This window comes from Bos taurus, chromosome 27 (genome assembly GCF_002263795.3).
Source record: "Bos taurus isolate L1 Dominette 01449 registration number 42190680 breed Hereford chromosome 27, ARS-UCD2.0, whole genome shotgun sequence".
In the NCBI taxonomy this organism is placed as follows: domain Eukaryota; kingdom Metazoa; phylum Chordata; class Mammalia; order Artiodactyla; family Bovidae; genus Bos; species Bos taurus.
This window is the reverse complement of record NC_037354.1, coordinates 27,044,111-27,067,331: the sequence shown is the minus strand read 5'-3', so window position 1 is coordinate 27,067,331 and position 23,221 is coordinate 27,044,111. Positions and strand designations below refer to the sequence as shown.

The window sequence follows — 23,221 nt, the reverse complement described above, 5'->3', positions numbered from 1 at the left end:
TATGGGCAAGATTATATGGGCAAGAAAATGTGAAAATACACATTTTCATCTGTAGAGTGTGTTGTCTCCTGAACCTCGCAAAAAGCTACGTGAGTGGGCGGAGCTTCCTTAGGTAGTGGGAACGCAAGATGTACCCATATGCCTTTTACTTTGAGGAGATATCCTGGCACGCTCTTGATCGTTGGGCCCGCTAAAAACGTCACCGAAGCGGCAGGAGTCTGCATGTTTCACAGGGTGCGGGCTGGAATACCCACTTCCTTCAGCTTCCGTATTCCTTCCTCTGACCCCCTGGACCAATGAGCCGCATCGTGGCACCGGCACTGCAGCCTGGACCTGTTTTGGAATCCTTTCCTCCTGAGGGCAGCTCGGAAATTTCCACTTCACTGAGTGCTGTCATTGCTTTGCCCAAACTTCCAAGAACCACCCTGGCAGTGAATTTGCCCCGTTCCCTGGGTCCTCGCAAACGTGTTGAATCACCGGTCCTGGGAAAGTTACATTTAAGCCCCTTACCAATCACCCTCAAAATACAGCCCCGGGGGTACACCTCTGCTCCTGCTGGTACATACCAGCTAATTCTCTCAGTTCTTCTGGTGTATGGTCTCCTTCCTTTTTTTAGAATACGTATTTATATGGCTGCATTGAGTATTAGATGCTGCACGTGGGATCTAGTTCCCTAAACGTGGATCAAACCCACACCACCTGCATTGGGAGTGAAGAAATCTTAGCCATTGGACCACCAGGGAATTCCCTCCCTGCATCTTAGTCATTCCTAACATGGACCTGTTGCAGTGAAAAGGATTAAAAAAAAAAAAGGAATGAGGTTTTCTTCTTTCCCATTCTTAAGAACAAGGAAGATAAAACAGTGAACATTCATAGTTTGTTTGTTTTTAACTTTAACCACTCCTAACTCTGAATGTCTGTAACGAAGTTTGCTTTTCTGCCCTCTAACTCTGCAAGAGCTACGCTGCACACTTTTTTCCTCTGACTCTGTGCTATATACATTCTCTATCTGGTGTTTACCCTTCCAACACCCTTCCCCTTGTAGTTATGTATCAGAAAGAAGGACACAGAGCCACCCAAACTGCCAGACTCAGAGACTGGGCTATGACGTCAGCAGGTGACTGTCTTTGAGAAAGAAGTCAAGATCGTAACACCTTGGTTCCTCATCACCAACTACTGACTTCGAGCCCTCATCTTATAGAAGCCCCTAGGCTCCTCATGGGGGCAGGGGGACACAGTTCTTGAGGCGTGAGCCTACTATGTTCCCCTTTCTGCCAGCTGAGAATTAAAGCCATCTATTTCCTCCAAACTCTGTCTCCGTATGTTTTATTCCACGTCGGTGGGCGGCCAGCAACAGAACCACCCAAGTGATGCTGGGAGTGAACCTTGGTCATCAGACAGGAGAGGGTGAGAGCAGCTACTGAGGGGAGCCTGGGTTCCTCCCTGATGGAGAAGTTTCTGGAGCACCGTCCGGTGTGATGGAAGTGCTCACTCTTCCCAGCAAAGGATGGGACACCTCTCCAAACCTAAATGGTGGGGACGGAGGTAGTCCTACAGACTCAGCACACTCAGGGGGATCTACCTACATGTTCTCCTCCCGGGTTTCAGGGTTCCAGGGTTTTCCCCGACTCTGATCTTGGTATCGCAGATCTATCTCAGCTGAGTATGCGAATATCTAGGTATCTCTGAGATTTTATTTCATCTTTGGGGGACTTCCCTGGTGGCCCAGTAGTCTAGAATCTGCCTGTCAATGCAGGGAATGTGGCGTCAATCCCTGGACGGAGAACGAACATTCCACATGCACAGGGCCACTAAGCTCGCGCTGCGGTGAAGCTCTCGCGTGCCACAACTGAGACCTGCCACGGCCAAATAAATAAAAACTAAGCCCTGTGGACACGCACAATAAGCTTTAAAATTTTTTTATTTGATTTTTGGCCTGTTCAACTTTCGCCTCCAACATTCTGGAGGAGGTAAGGGCCTCTTTGGAAGCCACCAAAGAGACCCTCTGGCTCTCGCACTTAGCCATTAATTGCTTGTTAATGGCTCTGAGCCCCTCATTATCCCTCTACTGCCATCAATACAGCTTAGCATTAATCAGACAGCTCAGCTGTCTTTGAGTCCATTGTTGTCTCCATGGCTTTCAAATGCTTGGATGTCACATCTGCAACAGCATTTGCCTCCTCCAAGACCTTCTCCCAGATTTTATCAATCTTTAGCATTCGACAGTCACCCACCTTACACCAGGGGCACCCCAGGTGGTGGTAAAGAACCCACCTGCCAATGCAGGAGATGTAAGAGACGTGGGTTCAATCCCTCGGTTGGGAAGATCCCCTGCAGGAGGGCATGGCAACCCACTCCAGTATTCTTGCCTGGAGAAACCCATGGACAGAGTCGGACACGACTGAAGCGACCTAGCACGCATGCACCTTACACCAGGGCCTACCCGGACCCCAACTATAAACCAGGTTATCATCCTTTTTGCCCTCTGCCTGATTGGTGGACCAGTCCCAAATGTTAGTCTTGGTTCTGCTTGTATCAATCCAGGTCATCCAAGAAGCAAAACTAAGACGGGGATTTCCATGGTGGTCCAAGGAAGACTCTGCTCCCAGTGCAGGGGACTGGGGTTCAATTCCTGGTCAGAGAACTAGATTCCCACACGCCACAGCTAAGAATTTGCATGTAAACTAAAATCCTGCATGTAGCAGCTAAGACCCAGTACAGCCAAATAAATAAATATAAATAAATATTAAAAAAAAAAAAAGCTAAGACCGGATTAGAGTTGTAAGGGGCAAATACTAGAGAGGGAAAATGGGGAGCTGCGGGAAACAGAGGAGACAGGCCGTCAGCTCATTGCTGCTCCGTGTGAATGAGAGAGGGAACATCTTAGACCGCAACACTGTTGCAAGGAGGTTGGCAAGACCCAGAGGGAGACCTCGAGCCAAAGGCACTCTTCAGAGGAGTCCTGTGTCTTTCAGAAATGGGCCTGCCTTGGTGTTCCTGCCGTGAGCAGTCACTGGGAACGGTCCAGGGGAATGAGGTCTTGGCTTGAACCCAGTGATGGAAGTCAGAGCACAGCAGCTGGTGCCTTTCTTTCACTCTCCTCCCTGCATTAGGAGATCTGAGAGGCACACTCTCATGGCTGCCCACCACATAGAGGGGTTTGGACCACAAAGAGCTCATCTTGGCCATGGATGAAATGTTCATGCTTATTTGGCTCATTTTGAGTGAGGGGTAATTTTGATATTTATACTCAAATTTGGTAGGGAAAGATTAGGCTAAGTGGAGTCTGAACTGACCATGAGAAATAAAATTAATGGTAAAATATTCATGAGTACTGTTAAGCTCGATAGTCAGATTTCTACTGCATAAAAGCGACTACTTTATGACTTTTAAAAACATCTTAATATACAAATATCTCATTACATAACTTGCATCTTATGTATTAAAATTAAAATATCTCTTTCAATATAAAAGCCTAAATTTGTACAAAAAGGAATGATTTTAAAGTAATCAGATTATTTTTTAAGATTCCCTGTATCACATATTTAATAGTAAACTCTGCTAGCGTACTTATTTAATCCTTGAAAATTCTTTGATTTTACTCAATCACAAAAATCATTTGTACATATATAGATATAGTATAGGTGCTAAATATATATATATAATAGATTACTTATTATTAAATGTATTAATTAGAATGTTAAGTTCCTCCATAATCTCACTCATCAGAAGCAACTGTTGCTAACAGTTTAGTGAATAGTTTTCCAAATTTAATTATTTAATGTAAACAAAAAATTTTAAAACAAAATTAATATTTTTGTCTACTCAACTATGCTTTACCCAAATTGCTTCTTTAAACCACCTTTTTAGTCCTCATAGGTTTTTTAAATAACATTTTTTAAAATTGAGATATACTTCACACAACATAAAATTCCTTATCTCTAAGTGTACACATCACTGGCCTTAGTATATTCATTATGTTACACAACTATCACCACTATCCGATTTGAGAACATTTTCATCCCCTTAAAAAGAAACCCTGTACCTATCAGCAGTTAATCCCAATTTCCCTTCCCACTGGGCCTGTTAGCTACTAATCTACTTGGCTCTATGGAATTACCTGTTGTAGACATTTCATATAAATGGAATTATATTATGCTGATGCAAATGTAATTGTGTTTGCATTGTTGAAATTTGCCGTTTGATATTGGAATACATTCTTAAATAAATGTGGTTTGTTATACATCATTTTAATGAGCATTTCTACCTTTACTGTTTTTGCTAATGACTTACTTGCTATTTATTTTATATTTATTTTAGACTATGGGAGTGATGTTAGACAAAAAGCAAATTAGAGCGATTTTCTTATTTGAACTCAAAATGGGTCAAAAGCAGCAAAGACAACTCGCAACATCAACAATGCTTTTGGCCCAGGAACTGCTAACGAACATACAGGGCAGTGGTGATTCGAGAAGTTTTGCAAAGGAGACGAGAGCCTTGAAGATGAGCATAGTGGCCAGCCATCTGAAGTTGACAACAACCAATTGAGAGAAATCATCAGAGTTTATCCTCTTACATGAGAAGTTGCTGAAGAAACTCAACATCAACCATTCTTCGGTCATTTGGTGTTTGAAGCTAATTGGAAAGGTGAAAAACCTCAATGAATGAGTTCCTCATGAGCTGACTGAAAATCAAAAAAATCGTCATTTTTAAGTGTCATCTTCTCTTATTCTGGCCTTGCATGGTGGTTCAGCAGTAAAGAACCACCTGCACGGACTTCCCTGGTGGTCCAGAGGCTAAGACTGTATGCTCCCAATGCATGGGGCCCAGGTTCAATCCCTGGTCAGGGAACTAAATCCCTCATGCCACAACAAAGACCTGGTGAAGCCAAATAAAATTAACAAATAAATAAATGTTGGGGGGGGGGGAATCTACCTGCAATGCAGGAACCTCAGGAGATGAGGGTTCAATCCTTGAGTCAGAAAGTTCCCCTGGAGGAGGGCATGGCAACATGCTCCAGTATTCTTGCCTGGAAAATCCCATGGTCAGAGAGCCTGGTGGGCTACAGTCCATAGCGTCACAAAGAGTCAGACATAATTGAAGCGACTTGGCATGCATGCACTTCTCTTATTCTAGGCAACAACAACGAACCATTTCTGAGTTGGACTGTGATGTGTGATGAAAAGTGGATTTTATATGACAGCCAGTGACAACCAGCTCAGTGATTAGACTGAGAAGTTCCAAAGCACTTCCCAAACTTGCACCAAAAAAAGGTCGTGGTCGTTTGGTGATCTGCTGCCTGTCTGCTCCACTACAGCTTTCTGAATCCCAGCGAAACAATTACATCTGAGAAGTATGTTCAGCAAATCAATGAGATGCAGCAAAACCTGCAACACCTGCTCAATAGTATTTCAATGTATGGATATACTAAATTTCTAAATGTATTAATCTGTTGATTGACATTTGAGTTGTGTCCAGCTTTTAGCTACTAAAAGTAAAGCTGCTGTGCAAAGTTGTGTTCAAGTACACTTGCTTCCATTTCTCTTTACCAAATATCTAAGATTGGAATGACCGGATTATATGGTAAGCGTATGTTTAACTTTTTAAGAAACTGTCCATCTGTTTTCCAAAGTTGCTGTTCCATTTTACATTCCTACCAGCAATTCCTCCACATCCTTACCAATACTTGGTATGATCAGTTTTTCTAATTTGTCTCATTTGAAGAGGTATATAGGGGGTATCTCAGATGGTTTTACTCCGCATTTCCCTGATGACTAGTAATGCTGTGTATCTTTTCATATACTCAGGTAAAGTGTCAAATCTTTTCCCATTTTTGATTTGCAATTTTTTTGGTTGCCTTGTTTGAATGTTTTATGATTTTTATTTATTTACTTATTGTGGCTGTGCCGGGCCTTCTGTGCTGCGTGGGTTACTCGCTAGTTGCAGTGCTAGGGCTTCCCACTGCAGTGGCTTTTCTTGTTGCGGAGCACGGGCTCTGGGGCACTCAGGCTTCAGTAGTTGTGGCTCATAGGTTCAGTAGTTGTGGTTCCAGGGGCTCTAGAGCACAGGCTGAGTAATTGTGGCACACAGCTTAGTTGCTCCTTGGCCTGTGGGATCTTCCTGGACCAGGGATCAAACGCACGTCTCCTGCATTGGCAAGTGGATTCTTTACCAGTGAGCTGCCAGAGAAGTCCGCCTTCTTTGAATTTTAAGAGTTCTTTATACAAGTCCTGTATCAGCTGTATGAGTACAAATATTTTCTCATTCTGTGGCTAGTCTTTTCATTTTCTTCTCAATACCTTTCAAAGAATAGAAGCCTTTACTTTTGCTAAAGCCCAATGTATCCATTGTTTTCTTGTGAATCATATTTTCAATACCATATTATAGAATCCAAGGTCTCAAAAATTTTCTCCAACTTTTTATTTCACAAATTTTATAACATTATTATGTATGTAATTTATAATACTATTTATAATAGTATTATGTATATAAGCACATAATCAATTTTGAGTTATTTTATTTTTAAGAATGAATCTTTATTTTTTTGGCCATGTTGCAGCAGGTGGGACTCTTAATTCCCCAACCAGGGATCAAACCTGTGCCCCCTGCAGTGGAAGCGTGGAGTCCCAACCACTGGACAGCTAGGGAATCTCCGAGTTAATTTTTGTGCATAATGTAAGATGTGGATTAAATTCCATGGAATATTCCAAGCAGTCATTCTGTAGTGGGTTGCTGTTCCCTTCTCCAGGGTATCTCCCCAACCCAGGGATGGAATCCAGGTCTCTTGCATTGCTGGCAGATTCTTTACAGGCTGAGCCACCAGGGAAGAGCTTTGTTGCAACAGAATATCCAATTGTTTCAGCATCATTTGTTGCAAAAATTATTCTTTTCCACTGACTCACCCTTGCATCTTCCTTGAAAAATCAATTGTCCATATACATATGGCTCTATTTTTGGACTCTATTCTAATTATCAGAGTATCCTACCTTGGTTCCTTGATTTTTGGAATAAAAAATTTTTAATGGAAAAAGGCAAATAGAAGTCTCTGAACTACTTCCTTCTCCCAGCAAAGATAGTAAATACAAAGCAATACTGGATCCCAGGGAGGAATGGCCAAAATTGATTCTATCCCTAGAGACTTAAAGGATGCAGGGGTTAGTGATCCATATCATACATTTAAAAAAATAATAATTTTATTTATCTGTTTATTTATTTTGGCTTGCTGGGTCTTCAGTGCTTCATGGGCCTTTCTCTAGTTGTGAGCAGAGGCTACTCTCTAGGTGCACTGCAAAGGCTTCTCATTGCAGTGTCTTCTCTTGTTGCAGAGCTTGGGCTCTAGGGCATTCTGGCTTCAGGAGTTGTGGCACGTGGGCTGAGTAGTTGCGGCTTCCAGGCTCTAGAGCACAGGCCCAGTAGTTGGGGTGAACAGATAGTTGCCCCCACCTCCCCTGACATGTGGGATATTCGCCACCCAGGGATCAAACCGCATCTCTGCATTGGCAGGCAGGTACTTTACCACTGAGCCACCAGAGAAGTCCTATTATACTCTTAGCACTCAGGAACTGTTGAGGGTTTTAGGAGCTCTATGCCAAGAATGGGACAAAGACCAACAGCACAGGGATATTTTATGATGTTGCAGAGATGGCTTGCTGGGCTTCGTGTTTTCTCTGAATTCTCTAATGTTGCTGTCGCCCATCACCTTTGCAGTTCAGAACGATTTGGCCTGATGACCGCACTCAACACCTTTCTCAAACCCGCTTGAAGCTTGTGCTGCCGCGTGGGAAAGCGCCCTCGCATCTCCGAACAGGACTTCTGTAACTTCCTGATTCGTAGGTCTCAAAGCAGAGCATGCAAATTTTGAAACTTTCTGACAGTTCTCCTAGGAGACCAGAGAAGGAAAGGTTAAAAACATTCACACCTACCAAACAGATTAAGTGTTCTTTCCTCTGTGCGAGCAGAGTGTAGATACTAACAAAATCATCTCCTTTCTGCATTCTGTACTCTCACTCATGTCCAATAAACTAAGGTCTAATTACTGAAAACTCCATAATTATAATCTGAATCCTTCATATAGTGAAATAGTAATTATGTATTACTCAAGGGCTTCAAGCCAAAGCATACTTTCTATTTAGCAGAAAACACCCCCTCCTACTTATTAAGGAACAACCGTATCATTTATTTATCACTTATGTACCATATGTTAGACACGATGTTATTTCTTTTCACGTAAGTGATTTCCTTTACTGTATCTTTTGTGTGTGTGTGTGCGTTTATTCATTCATTGCACAACTGGTAGCAGAGAAAAAAATATCTAACAGGGCTTTATGCCTCTTGACTTGCCTGAATCCTCAACATTGAGGACAGAGCAAATTAAGGGTTAGTGTAATCGGCTTCAATTTCCTACAGATGGAGCATTGTTATTTAAATATAATTACTTTCTTTATGTTGCAGTTCCTGGTTTTAAAAGATTGTTTCCTGGTTGAGCTAAAACTAGATACACAGCATCCCCATCCGTCATTTAAACTCTCATTTGTTAATTACACTGGAAAGCATTTCACCCTGTGTACCGATTTGAAATCACTGGCCATATTCCAACTTTGTGAAAGATGACGTATAAACAGCAGCCTGTCTCACCACTGAATAACTCCAAATGCAACTGTGTGATTTTGCTGTGTTAATACTTAAGGTGATATATGTTCCTATGTGCAGATTTGTTGGAGTTTAAAGGAAAAATAAAATAAAATGATGCACAGATGTCACTATAATCTAATTATAGAACATTTTCTTGCTTTATTTTATTTTTGGAGGATAATTGCTTTACGGTGTTGTGTTGGTTTCTGCTGTACAGCTAGAAGAATCAGCTATATGCATACAAATATCCCCTCCCTCTTCTGCCTCCCTCCCACCACACCCCACCCCACCCCTCTGTGTCATCAGAGTTTTTGTTGTTGTTATGTTTGTTTACTAATTTCAGAACATTTCCATCCCTTATGAAAGAGACCCCATACCCATTAGCTGTCAATCCCTATGTGCCCACTTCCTCCCCTCTGCCCCACTTTCCCAGCAACCACTAATTTCTTTTCTTTCCCTATAGATTTGCCAATTCTGGACATTTCTTATAAATGGAATCAGGCTCATCCATGTTGTAGCGTAAATCAGTACTTCATTTATAAAGAAGGCTTTTTTAAAAATACCCCCAAATCAAATAAATTGTTTGTGAGATAATGAATAAGGTATATTGAGGATAAACATGTAATTTAGCTAGTACCAGAGTATCTTATTTTGATTGTGTCAAGGTAGTGATTCATTTGCACAGTTTTATAGACAGCTGTATAATTTAAGTTCAGAAAATAATAATTAAAGAGAAAGACTAAAGTAAGCAAGACCTGTTTTCTTCCCTAAATTTGGTAATGTATCTCTCCATTTCTCTAAATTTGTAGGTATGGTGGAAAGTTAGTACTTCTAATCCATTCACAAAGAAAAAAAATCTGAAGGGCTGAAAAACCAGATGCTTGAAAACTGATGAAGAGGGTGTTTTCCTTTCACCAAATACCAGAGGTCTGAAAGCTCATTTTAGACTAAGAACATTCAGTTGCCTCATAAACAAAGCAAGATCATGGGTTTTCCACCGTGTAAAAGGTACATGAAAAAGTATCACGCAAGTTGCCAGCTGCCCTTAGGGCACTGGGCAGCAAGGCTATCTTTCAGCAACTCACCCTAATTCTTCTGCTTTTCATAGGTCTCTTCATGACCCTTTGCTCTAACTTTTCCTTGGCTTTCAGTTGCCTTCTCTCCCTGGCCTCGGTTTGCTGTTCCATCTCCCGATGCAGCTTGCACAGCGAAAGATGACACGAGTAGCCAGGAACAAATTGCCCGAGTGACTTTTTGTCTCCAGAAGCTCTAAGTGGCAACCTCATCATTGTGGGTTTTGCTGGGCAAAACAGTATTTTTTAAAATATGTATTTATTTGGCTGGACCTTAAGTTGTGGCATGTGGGATCTAGTTCCCTGATCAGGGATCGAACGTGGCCCTCCTGCATTGGTGGCACAGAGTCTTAGTCACTGGACGAACAGGGAAGTCCCCAAACAATCTTGATTAGACTTGGCAAACAGTCTTAAAGCTTCAGCAAAACAGGGATGCCGGACAATAAGAAAGAATATAAATAATCATGCACTTAATATTTTCAAAAATCATCTAATAGTTATCCTGGTATAGATTTTTAAATAATTGGACTGACTGACACTTATTTTATGTGAGTTTGTGCCTTTATTTTGCACCACATGGTGGCGAGGGGCTGCCACCTGATCCAAGTTGCTTTGAAACACTGGGGTTCTTTTGGAAAGATGACAGTAGCTGCCCAAAAGTTTGCCTTGAATGAGGATTAGCACTCAGCTGACTCCTTGATGCCTGGATATGAGGAAAGGAGCCCTCAGACCACATTCTGCCTACACACTCACATTTCTTTTTTTTCTTAATATATATATATTTTGTTGAAGTGTAATAGATTACAGTGTTTCAGGGGCACAGAAAGGTGATTCAGTTATACATATGCACATATACTGTTTCAGATTATTTTCCATTATAGGTTATGACAAGGTATTGACTGTAGCTCCCTCTGCTATGCAGTAAAGCTTTGTTGCACATCTATTTTATTTTAATTAGAAATCTAACATTCTATCCATACTAAGTCAAACAAGTGGAATCAAAATGTCATACATTTTTTAGTTAGCCAAAAATTCATATTTTCTAAAACATATATATTTTACATACTATTTATATATGTGTATACAAAAGCTTTTCTACTACACCTGATAAAGGCTTGAGAAAGAACATCAAAAAGAAAAAGAGATGGAGAAATTGGAAAATATAAACTAAATGAAATGGGAGCCCTGAATATGAAATAGAAAAAGTGAAACAAACTAGAAAAATAAAAGATCATCCGCACATGCATTTGTATTGAACCGTTTGCTGAACAGGCAAGAGCAAAGCCTTTCACACAACCCATTGTGTGCTCAAAAGCAATTCCTCCTTCTTGTGGTGACCTGGAAGGGTGGGATGGGGGGATGGGGAGAGAGGTCCAAGAGGGAGGGGGTATATGCATACACACAGTTGATTTGCTTCATTGTTCAGCAGTAACTAACACAACATTGTAAAACAATTGTGTGTGTGTGCGCTCGCGCTTAGCCATGTCTGACTCTTTATGACCCCGTGGAGGCTCCTCTGTCCATGAAATTTTCCAGGCAAGAATACTGGAGTCGGTTGCGATTTCCGGTTCTGGGGGATCTTCTCAACCGAGGGAGCAAACCCCCGTCTCCTTCATTGGCAAGTGGCTTCTTTACCACTGAGCCACCTGGGCAGCCCAATTTTACTCCCATTAAAGTTTTACTCCCAGCAAAAATCAATTCTATTCCCATTAAAAAAAAAAAAAGAAATTCCTGCTTGCTTGCTTCCTCCCTTCCTGTCCTTTTCTTTCTTGGAAGATTCTCTTACCACTCTAGATGGACATGCCAGAACATTAGATAATAAGAATCCTCTTAGCCTACGGTTACCCCCAGAAGGTATTCTGTAGATTCTTGTTGTTCTCTCCAGGTAACTGCAGGGAATGTCTCCAAAATATTTACCAGTCAATATATCTTGAGATGACCCATTTCTACCTTCTTTATGCTATTTAACAATTCCCTAACCTGGCCAGGAAAATGACCTTTTCGACACTCTGCTAAGTAACAGAGTAACTATGAGTGGATCAAGATACACTTATTACAGGTAGTCACACAAGTATCATCTGTGTAGGATAGCCATCCCCAGTAATGTCTGATCAGAATGCTCACTGTAACTAGGTTGTAGCTTAATCTAAGTAACACATCCATAATAACACCCAGTCAGGGCTGAATTATCTTCAAGCGAAGTGTAGACATCCTAACATAAAAATTGCACTGGGACTTTCTTGGTGGTTCAGGGGCTGGGACTGCACTCTGCCACTGCAAGGGGCCTGGATTCAATGCCTGGTCAGGGAACTAGATCCCACATGCAGCAACTAAGACCTGGCACAGCCAAATAAATACGTAAACATTTATTTTAAAAGACAGAAGGATGGTGTCATAAACTTTTCTGTCCCTGGAGTCTCAAGTCCCATCTGAGACTTGTTTGTAAGCTTTCTCACACTGTGTACAGCAGGCAGGTTTTTCCATAGGGCCTCCAGTTGAAGAAGTTCAGGGACATTTTCCATATAGCCATTTGAAGGGCAGGATGAACAGTAACAAGGTCAAGAAAAGTCAATACTCCTTCCTCTTGGCCCTCACATTCAGTCCAGGCCAGACTCCTGCCATAATGAAGTTAGTATCTGCTCCTTCTATATACCCTTGTGGCCAATAGCCTAGTTTAGGCCCATTCCCACTCATGGGGCTCTGCAAAAGCCCAATAACTGCATTGATCCATACTCTGTACACAGAGGTACAGGTATATTCCCTGTATAATTCAGGGAATAAATCAACTGAATTACAGCCCAAAATCAAAATCAAAAATATATATAACAAAACTGGAGTATGCATTATGTCCTTCAAAATATTTAAGAAATAGCACTGCAGATTTCAGCTGAGATATCAAACTTGTTACATAATAATCCAAACTTTACAATATTGTAGTGGTTTTTGCCATACATTGACATGAATCAGCAATGGGTTGAAACTTTTGGAAATTTAGAACCAGTTTTCCTAAATCATGTAAAAGTGTAGGTGTACCTACTAAAATACATTGTTTGGAAAGCTATCTATCAGATCAGATCAGATCAGATCAGTCGCTCAGTCGTGTCCGACTCTTTGCGACCCCATGACTCGCAGCACGCCAGGCCTCCCTGTCCATCACCAACTCCCGGAGTTCACTCAGACTCACATCCATCGAGTCAGTGATGCCATCCAGCCATCTCATCCTCTGTCATCCCCTTCTCCTCCTGCCCCCAATCCCTCCCAGCATCAGAGTCTTTTCCAATGAGTCAACTCTTCGCATGAGGTGGCCAAAGGACTGGAGTTTCAGCTTTAGCATCATTCCTTCCAAAGAAATCCCAGGGCTGATCTCCTTCAGAATGGACTGGTTGGATCTCCTTGCAGTCCACGGGACTCTCAAGAGTCTTCTCCAACACCACAGTTCAAAAGCATCAATTCGGCGCTCAGCCTTCTTCGCAGTCCAACTCTCACATCCATACATGACCACAGGAAAAACCATAGCCTTGACTAGACAAACCTTTGTTGGCAAAGTAATGTCTCTGCTTTTGAATATGCTATCTAGGTTGGTCATAACTTTCCTTCCAAGGAGTAAGTGTCTTTTAATTTCATGGCTGCAGTCACCATCTGTAGTGATTTTGGAGCCCAGAAAAATAAAGTCTGACACTGTTTCCACTGTTTCCCCATCTATTTTTCATGAAGTGATGGGACTGGATGCCATGATCTTTGTTTTCTGAATGTTGAGCTTTAAGCCTACTTTTTCACTCTCCACTTTCACTTTCATCAAGAGGCTTTTTAGTTCCTCTTCACTTTCTGCCCTAAGGGTGGTGTCATCTGCATATCTGAGGTTAGTGATATTTCTCCCAGCAATCTTGATTCCAGCTTATGTTTCTTCCAGTCCAGCATTTCTCATGATGTACTCTGCATATAAGTTAAATAAACAGGGTGACAATATACAGCTTTGACGAAGCTATCTATGGGCATTGGCAAAAGAAAAGAGGTTGCTGTTTGCTTCTATGACTCAATTTAATGGGAATGTATACAAAATGAATCTGTGTGTATGTGCGCGTGCATGCATACTCAGTCAATCTGACTCTGCAACCCCATGGAGGCTCCTCTGTCCATGAAATTTTCCAGGCAAGAGTACTGGAGTAGATTGCCATTTCCTCCTCCAGAGGACCGTCCTGACCCAGGAATCGAACCCCTGTCTCCTGCATTGGCAAGTGGCTTGTTTACCACTGAGCCACCGGGGAAGCCCAAAATGTGTCTATTTGTTCAATAAATACTTGTTGAGCACCTACTGCATACTCTGTGTGTTCAAAGTTCCAGGAAAGCTGCAATGACTATAACAGGAAAAAGTCTCTGCTTTCATACAGCTTACGTAGATCTGCCTCAAATCTGTTTTTGGGGGGGGTGCATCCCTAGAGTCATTCAGGATCTTAGTTTCCCAACTAGGGATCAAACCTGCAGTGGAAACAAGGAGTCTTAACCACTGGACCATCAGGGAAGTCCCTTGCCTCAAACTTTTAATGCATCTCTCTCCTACACTTTTATCACTTTGGTTGTCACCAACTCAAAATGGAAACTTTGGGAAATTTTTTTCTAATTTATTTAATTCGAGGCTAATTACTTTACAATATTGTAGTGGTTTTTGCCATACATTGATTTGAATCAGCCACGGGTTGAAACTTTTGGAAATTTAGAACCAGTTTTCCTAAATCATGTAGAAGTTTATGTAACATGCAAACAGAATTCATGTCTTGGAAATCTGCTTTCAAGTCAATTTTTTTAAAAGGGGAAATTGCTTTCCATCCTGTCCTCAACCCTAAACTATCATGAAGACAAAATCACTCATTCATTTTTTAAAACAATTATTTATCGAATGTTTATTATGTCCTGGGGATACAGCAGTGAACTGAACAAGTTCTTACTTCTACGGCTTATGTTCTAGAGCAGAGAGTCAGACAGTAAGCAAACAAGAATTTGTCCGGTGACAAAAAGTGCTAGAATGGAGAAAAAAATCAAGCAGAATATGAAGAATAAGGAGTGCAGGGGTAAGACGAAGTCCTGGCCCATAGGGAAGAGGTCTCTGACATGCTGACATATACAAATTCCTGAAGGAAGTGAGGAACTGAGCCATCTGGATGCGGAGGGAAGAGCATTACCGGCAGGGGAAACAGCAAGTACAGAGGCCATGAGGCAAGATTGTTCCTGGAGTGTTCAAGGGACAGCAGTGAAGTCTGTGTGGCTGGGACAGTTAACAAATAATAATAAGTGAGGTTTCCCAGGTAGGTGTGGCTAAGGCTCCAAGCTTCCAGTGCAGAGAGTGTGGGTTCAATCCCTGGCCAGGGAACCGCTGCGGTGTGCGGCCAAAAAACCCCAAATAAACGGTTTTTTAAAAATCCAGTTAAAGAAAAACACCAATACAGTATACTAACGCATATATATGGAATTTAGAAAGATGGTAACAATAACCCTGTGTACGAGACAGCAAAAGAGACACTGATGCATAGAACAGTCTTATGGACTCTGTGGGAGAGGGAGAGGGTGGGAAGCTTTGGGAGAATGGCATTGAAACATGTAAAATATCATGTATGAAACGAGATGTCAGTCCAGGTTCGATGCACGATACTGGATGCTTGGGGCTAGTGCACTGGGACGACCCAGAGGGATGGTATGGAGATGGAGGAGGGAGGAGGGTTCAGGATGGGGAACACATGTACACCTGTGGTGGATTCATTTTGATATTTGGCAAAACTAATACAATTATGTAAAGTTTAAAAATAAAATAAAATTTAAAAAAATAAAAAAAAATAAAAGTGAGGTCTGCTTAAACGCAAAAAAAAAAAAAATCATTCTTTAAAAAATGAGAGAAAATAAGATAAGATGGGAGAGGAGTTGATGGGGAAAGGAGACAGACCCTGTAGTGATGTGTAGACCAGTGATGTGTACTTTGATCAAAATAAGAAGCTACTGGAGAGTTTTAAGCATGTTTAGTATCATGATATGACTTGCATTTTATTTTATTTTCTACTTGCATTTTCATAGGACCCAAGAGACCACAAGAGGGCCAGAGGGAAGCAGAGAATTCTGTTAGCAGGTTGCAGTAACCCAAAAAAGAGATGGCAGTGGCTTAAACCAGGGGAGCGGTAGAGAAAGTGAGAAACAGAAGGAAAATAAATATGTCCTCAAGATGCAGCTTAGAGGATTTGGGTAGTAAGTGAGATATGAGAGAAAAAGAGGACTGTCAGAAAGGTGAAGCCCTTTTACAAAAAGAGAAGACATATGTCTAAAAATATAGTTCAGTTTTATATGTCATATACGTGAAATAGAGCAACAGTCACTTTGTGTTTAGCATTCTAAATACTTATTGTACATTATCTCATTTTTGTGATCTATCTTTGTCAGGTAACCCAGGAATTTATGCTACTCTTTTACTCCAAGTATACATATGTTGAACCCCTCAGCAATGGGCTGGCTTGCCCACGTTTATACAAGATGTGTGATTTCTTATTCTCATTCCAAACTCATTTATTTTCTTCTCATCTCTCTTGCCCACTTGTAGCACCATTATCATCCAAAAGTATGTTACGTATACTGTGAAATATTACCTAAATGGATGAACACCACTTTCAATTTTTAGGAACTTTCAGACATAAAAATCCTCTTCTGCACTTTCTTCAAGATGAGATGACTAAGTGGTAGAAAATTGTGATAGTAAATTGCTTTCCAAAGATGACTATTCAGGAAAAAAATGGTTATTTAAATCCAAGACACCTGGGGCCCTATTATTACTAGGTTTTTAATATTAAGTCATGTTTTTTTATAGGCATATCCAAAATCAATAAAGATGAGCCCTTTTATGGTTTACTGTACATGTGTATTTTGAAGCTCACTAACCCGAGTTCCTATTCCAGCTCTGTTGCATATTAGTTGTGTGATCTTGGGCATTTTCTCATTGCACTATGAAGACATTAGGTTTTGGGGATTAGATGACGGGCAGAAGAATGCCTGGCATGTTGTAAACATTCAGTATATAATATCTTCTATCACCACCACCATCTTTATTGGGCTAGCAAAATCTGTTAGTTGATAAATCTTGAAATCTTAAGTTGCTTCTACCCCATGCAGAAACAACCATTCTTTGCAATGAATTCATTAAAAAAAAAAAAAAAGAAAAATCATTTGATCTAGGACAGTCAAAGCACCAGTTGTCTGTTAGATTTTTTTTCCCCTACTGCATTTCAGCAGATTACTTTTGGTATTATAGAGGAATAGACGATGGAAAAGAACTTCCCTTTTCTTTCAGCCAATGTTTTCTCTTTGTGAAAATTACTGCCAACAGCAGTAGTCAGTTAAAAAGCAAGGGGTGGTTTTTGCCTTCTGGGCCAATTTCCTGCTAGTTCTGGACAAAGCCTGCTGATTAGGTAGCAGCAAAAAAAAGGTCAGTGCCAGTATTTATATATGAGGCTTTCTCTCTCATTCTCATTATGAAATAGTAAAAAGGTGTTGGAGCTAAGCAAATTCGTTCATTGAAGACAAAAAATACCCAACATATTTCTTTAAGGTTGAATTTCTGTCGATTTTTATCTTGAAAGGATGATTTCAAGTGAAATTCACCTTTTTTCTGCAGATGAAGCAAATTTATTTTGCTCTTTGATCTATGGAATTCATACACAAAATCCAAACTACATCTTCCATTTCTCTTTTAAGTTTAAAAAATATCACTCTTTGTATGTTGTAACTTGGAAACAATAGTCTATGTTGGGGAGAGGAAATTGAGATCATTTTGAATGAAGAAGATTTTAATTCCCATCATCAGCTTCTGCACTAAAAAACTTATAGACTTTTCAAGCTTAGGGAGGTGAAGGTGAAAGTTATTCCTTAAGAAGTCTCACTTTATGTCTTTATTCTTCATTTTCTGCATCTTTCCCCCAAAGCAAAATCTCAGCATGACACATTTCTCACTTGGAAACTGTTCATTCACAGCGTTTTCATGATAAACTTATTGCTTTTTCACTACTATACCCTTGACACCTAGCACATATTTGTTACAGGAAAATAAGAATGCTGAATGATTTCTTATTTTTTTCAAGAGAGATATGTGCAATGTAGGCATCTAATCAAAGAGAATTCTGAGAAATACATCACTCCAGGTGAGTACTTAGAAGCAGGCAATGCAATCTTGCAAATTATTATTCTCCTGCTTGCTCAGAAGGGATGACTTTTTAAAGACTAATGTAAGAGGATCAGTTAGGATCTATGCCCAACACTACTTAAAATCAGAGCTTACTCCTTTTGGGGGAAGTTTGGTATTTTAAAATACATTATAGGAAAAAGTTTTAAAATGCCAAAAGACTCTGAGACAAGTAAAAAGAAATTTCAATGCCTATTTATTCTTTAACCAAAACAAAATGAAACAACATTCAGGTATGACCACTCTAAGCTTAGCCTTCTGCTCATGGGAGTTTTCTTTTTTCATATGTTTAATTAGAAGTTGCCCTCCCCATATTCCAATGAAGAGACAAAAACCAGTGGTTCTAACAGTGGTTCTCGTCTGCACTGGTTTTCCTCCGCTTCAAAGGGGGAACATGTTCCAGTTCCTTTTCTTTCTAGTTGGCTGTGGTGCGGGCAGAATTTCATTTCAGGTCCTTTTTAAAACTTGTGATGCAGAAAAGATGGACAATGATAATATCTCAGTGTAGTTCTATTATCTCAGTTAAGAAGGATTCAGTGGGTGGGTCCCTCTCTATTATTTAGTACTTAGTATTTATGTTAGTTCAAACATTGGTATAATGTTAATATGGTATACTTTATATTAATGTCAGTACAAATATTGGTGGCTCAGGTGGTAAAGAATATGCCTGCAAATGCAGGAAACCTGGGTTCGATCCCTGTATTGGGAAGATCCCCTGGAGAAAGGAATGGCTCCCCACTCCAGTATTCTTGCCTGGAAAATCCCATGGACAGAGGGGCCTGGTGGCTATAGTCCATGGGTTGCAAAAAGCCAGATATGACTGAGCAACTAACACGCACACCTGTAGGAACTTTGCAAACCTTGCATGTGCTATTTGTAATGAAGGATGAATTTTTTCCCCAAGAAATGTACACACAAATCTTGATGAGACTTGCTTGAGAAATCTCATTAGTCGTGGTTTTGTATTTTTATTTTTTTACTCAGAGAGGAGGAAAAACTATTAAATGCATAATGAGTATCAATAAACTTCAGGACTAGAATGAGGAATTTTACCAAGGGTCTTCTGGACTAGAACACTAACATGTAAACAAAATCTTTACATTAAAAAACCTGTAAGTTGGTTTTTGGTAAATCGATCTACATTTTAAGTGCTGCTAGGGTCATTTCTGGTTAAAGAATCTTTGGGGGAAAATCCTTCTGAAAGTGAAGAATCTCTTTGTGATATGAATTTTTTTTTTTTGCCTGAACAACCTGGCAAGTCTATTGGGTATATAATGAGCTTTCATACTAGAGAATTCATCAATGAAGAAATGAGTCATGCTTTACCATGGGATGGTGTAGTATGTTGGATGGAATACTATTCAGCCATGAAAAGGACCAAACTACAGTTAGCTTGACGGCCCCTAACTAATCACGGATGCTGAATGATCTCTAGTGCCTTTTTGGCTGCATTGCTCTGCCAGTCTCCTGCTTTTCTTTGAGGATAAATTCTCAGCTCCCTATAATTTTTGGCTAGAACACAGGGCTTCCCTAAATTCAACTTCAGTCCTGACTGTCCTGACCTTTTAGTTCAAACACCCCCAACCATCTAATTGACTCAAACTCTCATTGTCACAATTCCAACTTCTCAAAAACAAAAATTTAATTGGCATTATCTAGTGTTGGGTATCCACAACTTGTCCTATAAGCACTTATTCCAGTGCTTGTGGGCAGAACAATATCTTGAAAATAGCACTGTGGATCAGAAAGTGATGATTGTCAATTTTTTTTGAGGGGGGAGGATAATTGCTTTACAATGTTGTAATTTCTGCTGTACAACAAAGTGTATCAGCGATGTGTATACATATATCCCGTCCCTCTTGAGGCTCCCTCCCACCCCTGTAGGTGATGACTGTCCAATTTACTACAGATACCATCTTTGCATCTCTTGCCCAGGATCCTACACCCAGACACTCACCTCACAGAAAGCCCTCTTTAAAATCTGTCCTTGAAAAGAACAAGACCTCAAATTAGATACCTGTTCCCTGCTCTACATTCTAAGTTCTGATTTACTAAATCCAACTGAATATATGATGTCAGAAATAATTGATCCCTTTAGAGAAAATCCTTGTTCTATTTACAAGGGTGTCTGATTCCCCAACATCTGCCACATATTAGTCAAATCTTGATTTAATTCATTAACCCTAACATCACAAAAGAATCCTAGGTAGAGTAACAAGCAGGGCAAATGCTCTAATCATTGGGAATTACTCCTAATTGGCTTTGATCACTAGTTCTACTGTTGTCTTTAGTTAAGATTTGAAAAAAATTATACGAACATTACACTCACTTTTAATAAGAATAGGTGTCTGGGATCATATTTCTCTTGAATCTTTCACTGAAGGATGCCTGAAGGCTTGAAATATCAGAAATCACAGTTATCCACTATTGACAAGGAAATATCATGCACTTATAACAGAGAATATAACTTCTGAACTCCCATGCAGCCAGCCATGAGAAGAGGGCAAATCTTGAGTTCCTTAGGGAAATTAAGGAGATTCTGGACCTGAATGGATCCATTAGATTTCTAAGAGGCTTTGGGGACTTGTTTAAATGTTATGTTACTGCCTGTGATATTGAGCACAGGACTTAGGCAAAGAAAAAAATGAAAGAGCAAAGGACACTTGTGGGAGAGAAAATTGGTCAGCAAAGAGGAGACGGACAGTGGGGAGAGCAAAGGAAACAGGTATAACTGAGGGATGGGAAGTGAAAGATCACCTCTAACAATCCCTTAGGATTCTTTTTTTTTTTTTTAATTTTTTTGGCTGCACCTCATGGCATGCACGGAGAAGGCAATGGCACCCCACTCCAGTGTTCTTGCCTGGAAAATCCCATGGACGGAGGAGCCTGGTAGGCTGCAGTCCGTGGGGTCGCTAAGAGTCGGATACGACTGAAGCGAATTAGCAGCAGCAGTATAGCATGCAGGATATTAGTTCCCAACCAAGGATCAAACAGGCGCCCCGTGCAGTGGAGGTGCAGAGTCTTAACCACTGGACCATCAAGGAAATCCCTTTTAGGATTCTAAATGAAGACCACCACTGGTCTACCAAAATGAACAAAACAGTGTCTTTCTCAGCTTTCTCTGAATTCTGCCTCCCTTAAACCCCCTCCCCTCACCACCAGATACACACACACAGCGAAACACACAGGGCCATTTAATACATTCTAATGTGTGTGTCCCATCAGCTGTTCATTTCAGTGCCTTGTTCTCTCTTTGGTCCAATTTTTTCCCTCCAAGTTTTAAAATGCTTTCAAAATTATTTTTCAAGGCTCAGGAGAGTGAGGACACTGCAGATGATAGTATCAAGGACCTGGAGTGGTTTGATTTGCCAGTGGGAATCCAATGATGTTTATACATCCACAGAGTCTCTGGTTTTGAGTTTTAGTGTAGCTGCTTTCCATGTACTGGAAATACACGTATCTTTCTCTAGTATCAGTGCTATGGACTGAATGTGTCCCCCAGAATCCCCATGTTGCATCTCTAATCTCCAATGTGATGGTGTTTGGTGGCGAGGTGTTTGGAGGTGAGGTCTTCAGGAGGTAAGTAGTGCATGACTGGTATTCATGTTCTCAGAAGAAGACATGTGAGAAATGATCCCTCTGCCACATGAGGTTTCAGCAAGAAGGTGACCACCTGCAATCCAGGAAGAGGGACCACACCAGAAACCAGAACCAGATCAGCTGGGACCTTAGCCTTGGACCTCTCAGCCTCCAGAATTGTGAGAAATTAATGTTAGCTGTTGAAGCCACCAAGCCTACAGTATTTTGTTACACATCAGCCCAAACTAAGACAATTAGGATAAGAGGTATTCAGGGTGCAGCAAGATCTGTCCACTAATATGAATCTGGGAGAAACGGCTCCTTCGTGACTTATAGATGGCTTATTTCTTTGCCTGCACAGAATTGCTTTTGTAAGTTAATTTTACATAATGATTGTAATCCAGTATTACTGTAATTGACTTGATCTCTTAGGAAAGAGGTGATAAGAAGAATTTTTTTTTTAAAGAAGGCTCAGCTAAATGGAGAGGGTAATGGTTGTACAATATTATGAATGTACTTCACACCATTGCATGGTATATTTTAAAGTGATTAAAATGGTACATTTTATGTTATGTATGCTGCTGCTGCTAAGTTGCTTCAGTCGTGTCCGACTCTGTGCGACCTCATAGACAGCAGCCCACCAGGCTTCCCGTCCCTGGGATTCTCCAGGCAAGAACACGAGTGGGTTGCCATTTCCTTCTCCAATGCATGAAAGTGAAAAGCGAAAGTGAAGTTGCTCAGTCGTGTCCGATTCTATCGACCCCATGGACTGCAGCTCACCAGGCTCCTCCGTCCATGGGAACCCTCCAGGCAAAAGTACTGGAGTGGGGTGCCATTTCCTTCTCCGTATGTTATGTATATTTTACCACAATAAAAAATGATGCCTCAGATGGTCAATGTGGGAGACCCAGGTTTAATCCCTGAGTTGGGAAGATCCCCTGGAGAAAGGAATGGCAACCCCCTCCAGTATTCTTGGCTGGAGAATCCCATGCACAGTGAAGCCTGGTGGGCTACAGTCCATGGGGTCATGCACAGTTGGACACAACTTATTGACTAACCAACAACAACCAAGTCATGGACATGCAAACCCAGTGTTCACATGGGCTCTATTCTCTAAACTTCATTTTCTGACATTAGAAGTTGGACACAATTTAATAATGATTTGAATCAAAATAACCACATAGTTAGCAGAAATATTACTTGAATCCTGCCCACCACACCAAATTACTTTATTTCCCCTCTTCAAAAGACTATCGGGACATATACACAACACGATTTAAGTTCTAAGCAGAAATAACCCTAGGTCTAGAAAACATGTTTCCTCTGCCTTTCATTAAACTGAGGGTCTTGGCACCCTTATGCCATTGGGTCAATCTATTCTATAGGGTCAGAAAGGGGAAGGCTGACTCCTAAGAGCTCTCACCTACCAATTGCCACTTGCCATCTACCTCCACAAAGATTAAATTATGAGCTGCTGAAGCTGCTGACCATCAACACCCCCTGAAAAGAGTTCAGGGTGGGGATCAGAAATGAGGCACTCAGTGCTCTGGGAAAAGTGGGCAGGACAGGACTTCAGATTGACATTTTCAGGAGGAGATTTTTGTGAGCCCAATTCCAGTATCTCCCAGAAAAGCACTAAAATCCTTCATGATGACTTTTGCTCCCTGTGACTAGCAGTGACCTGCCAAAAAAAAAAGTGCTTGATTGCATGTACTCTACTTTGACCAAA

General features: G+C 40.9%; 1 long non-coding RNA gene across 1 annotated transcript in view; it reads right to left on the bottom strand.

Annotated features, from left to right (window-relative positions):
• Window positions 1-7,209: 7,209 nt before the first annotated feature.
• Window positions 7,210-23,221, bottom strand: part of LOC132344060 (uncharacterized) — a 28,827-nt gene continuing 12,815 nt past the window's right edge. The window contains exon 3 of the long non-coding RNA XR_009493160.1: window positions 7,210-7,879. This is a non-coding gene — a long non-coding RNA (uncharacterized lncRNA). The remainder of the gene's footprint in view (window positions 7,880-23,221) is intronic.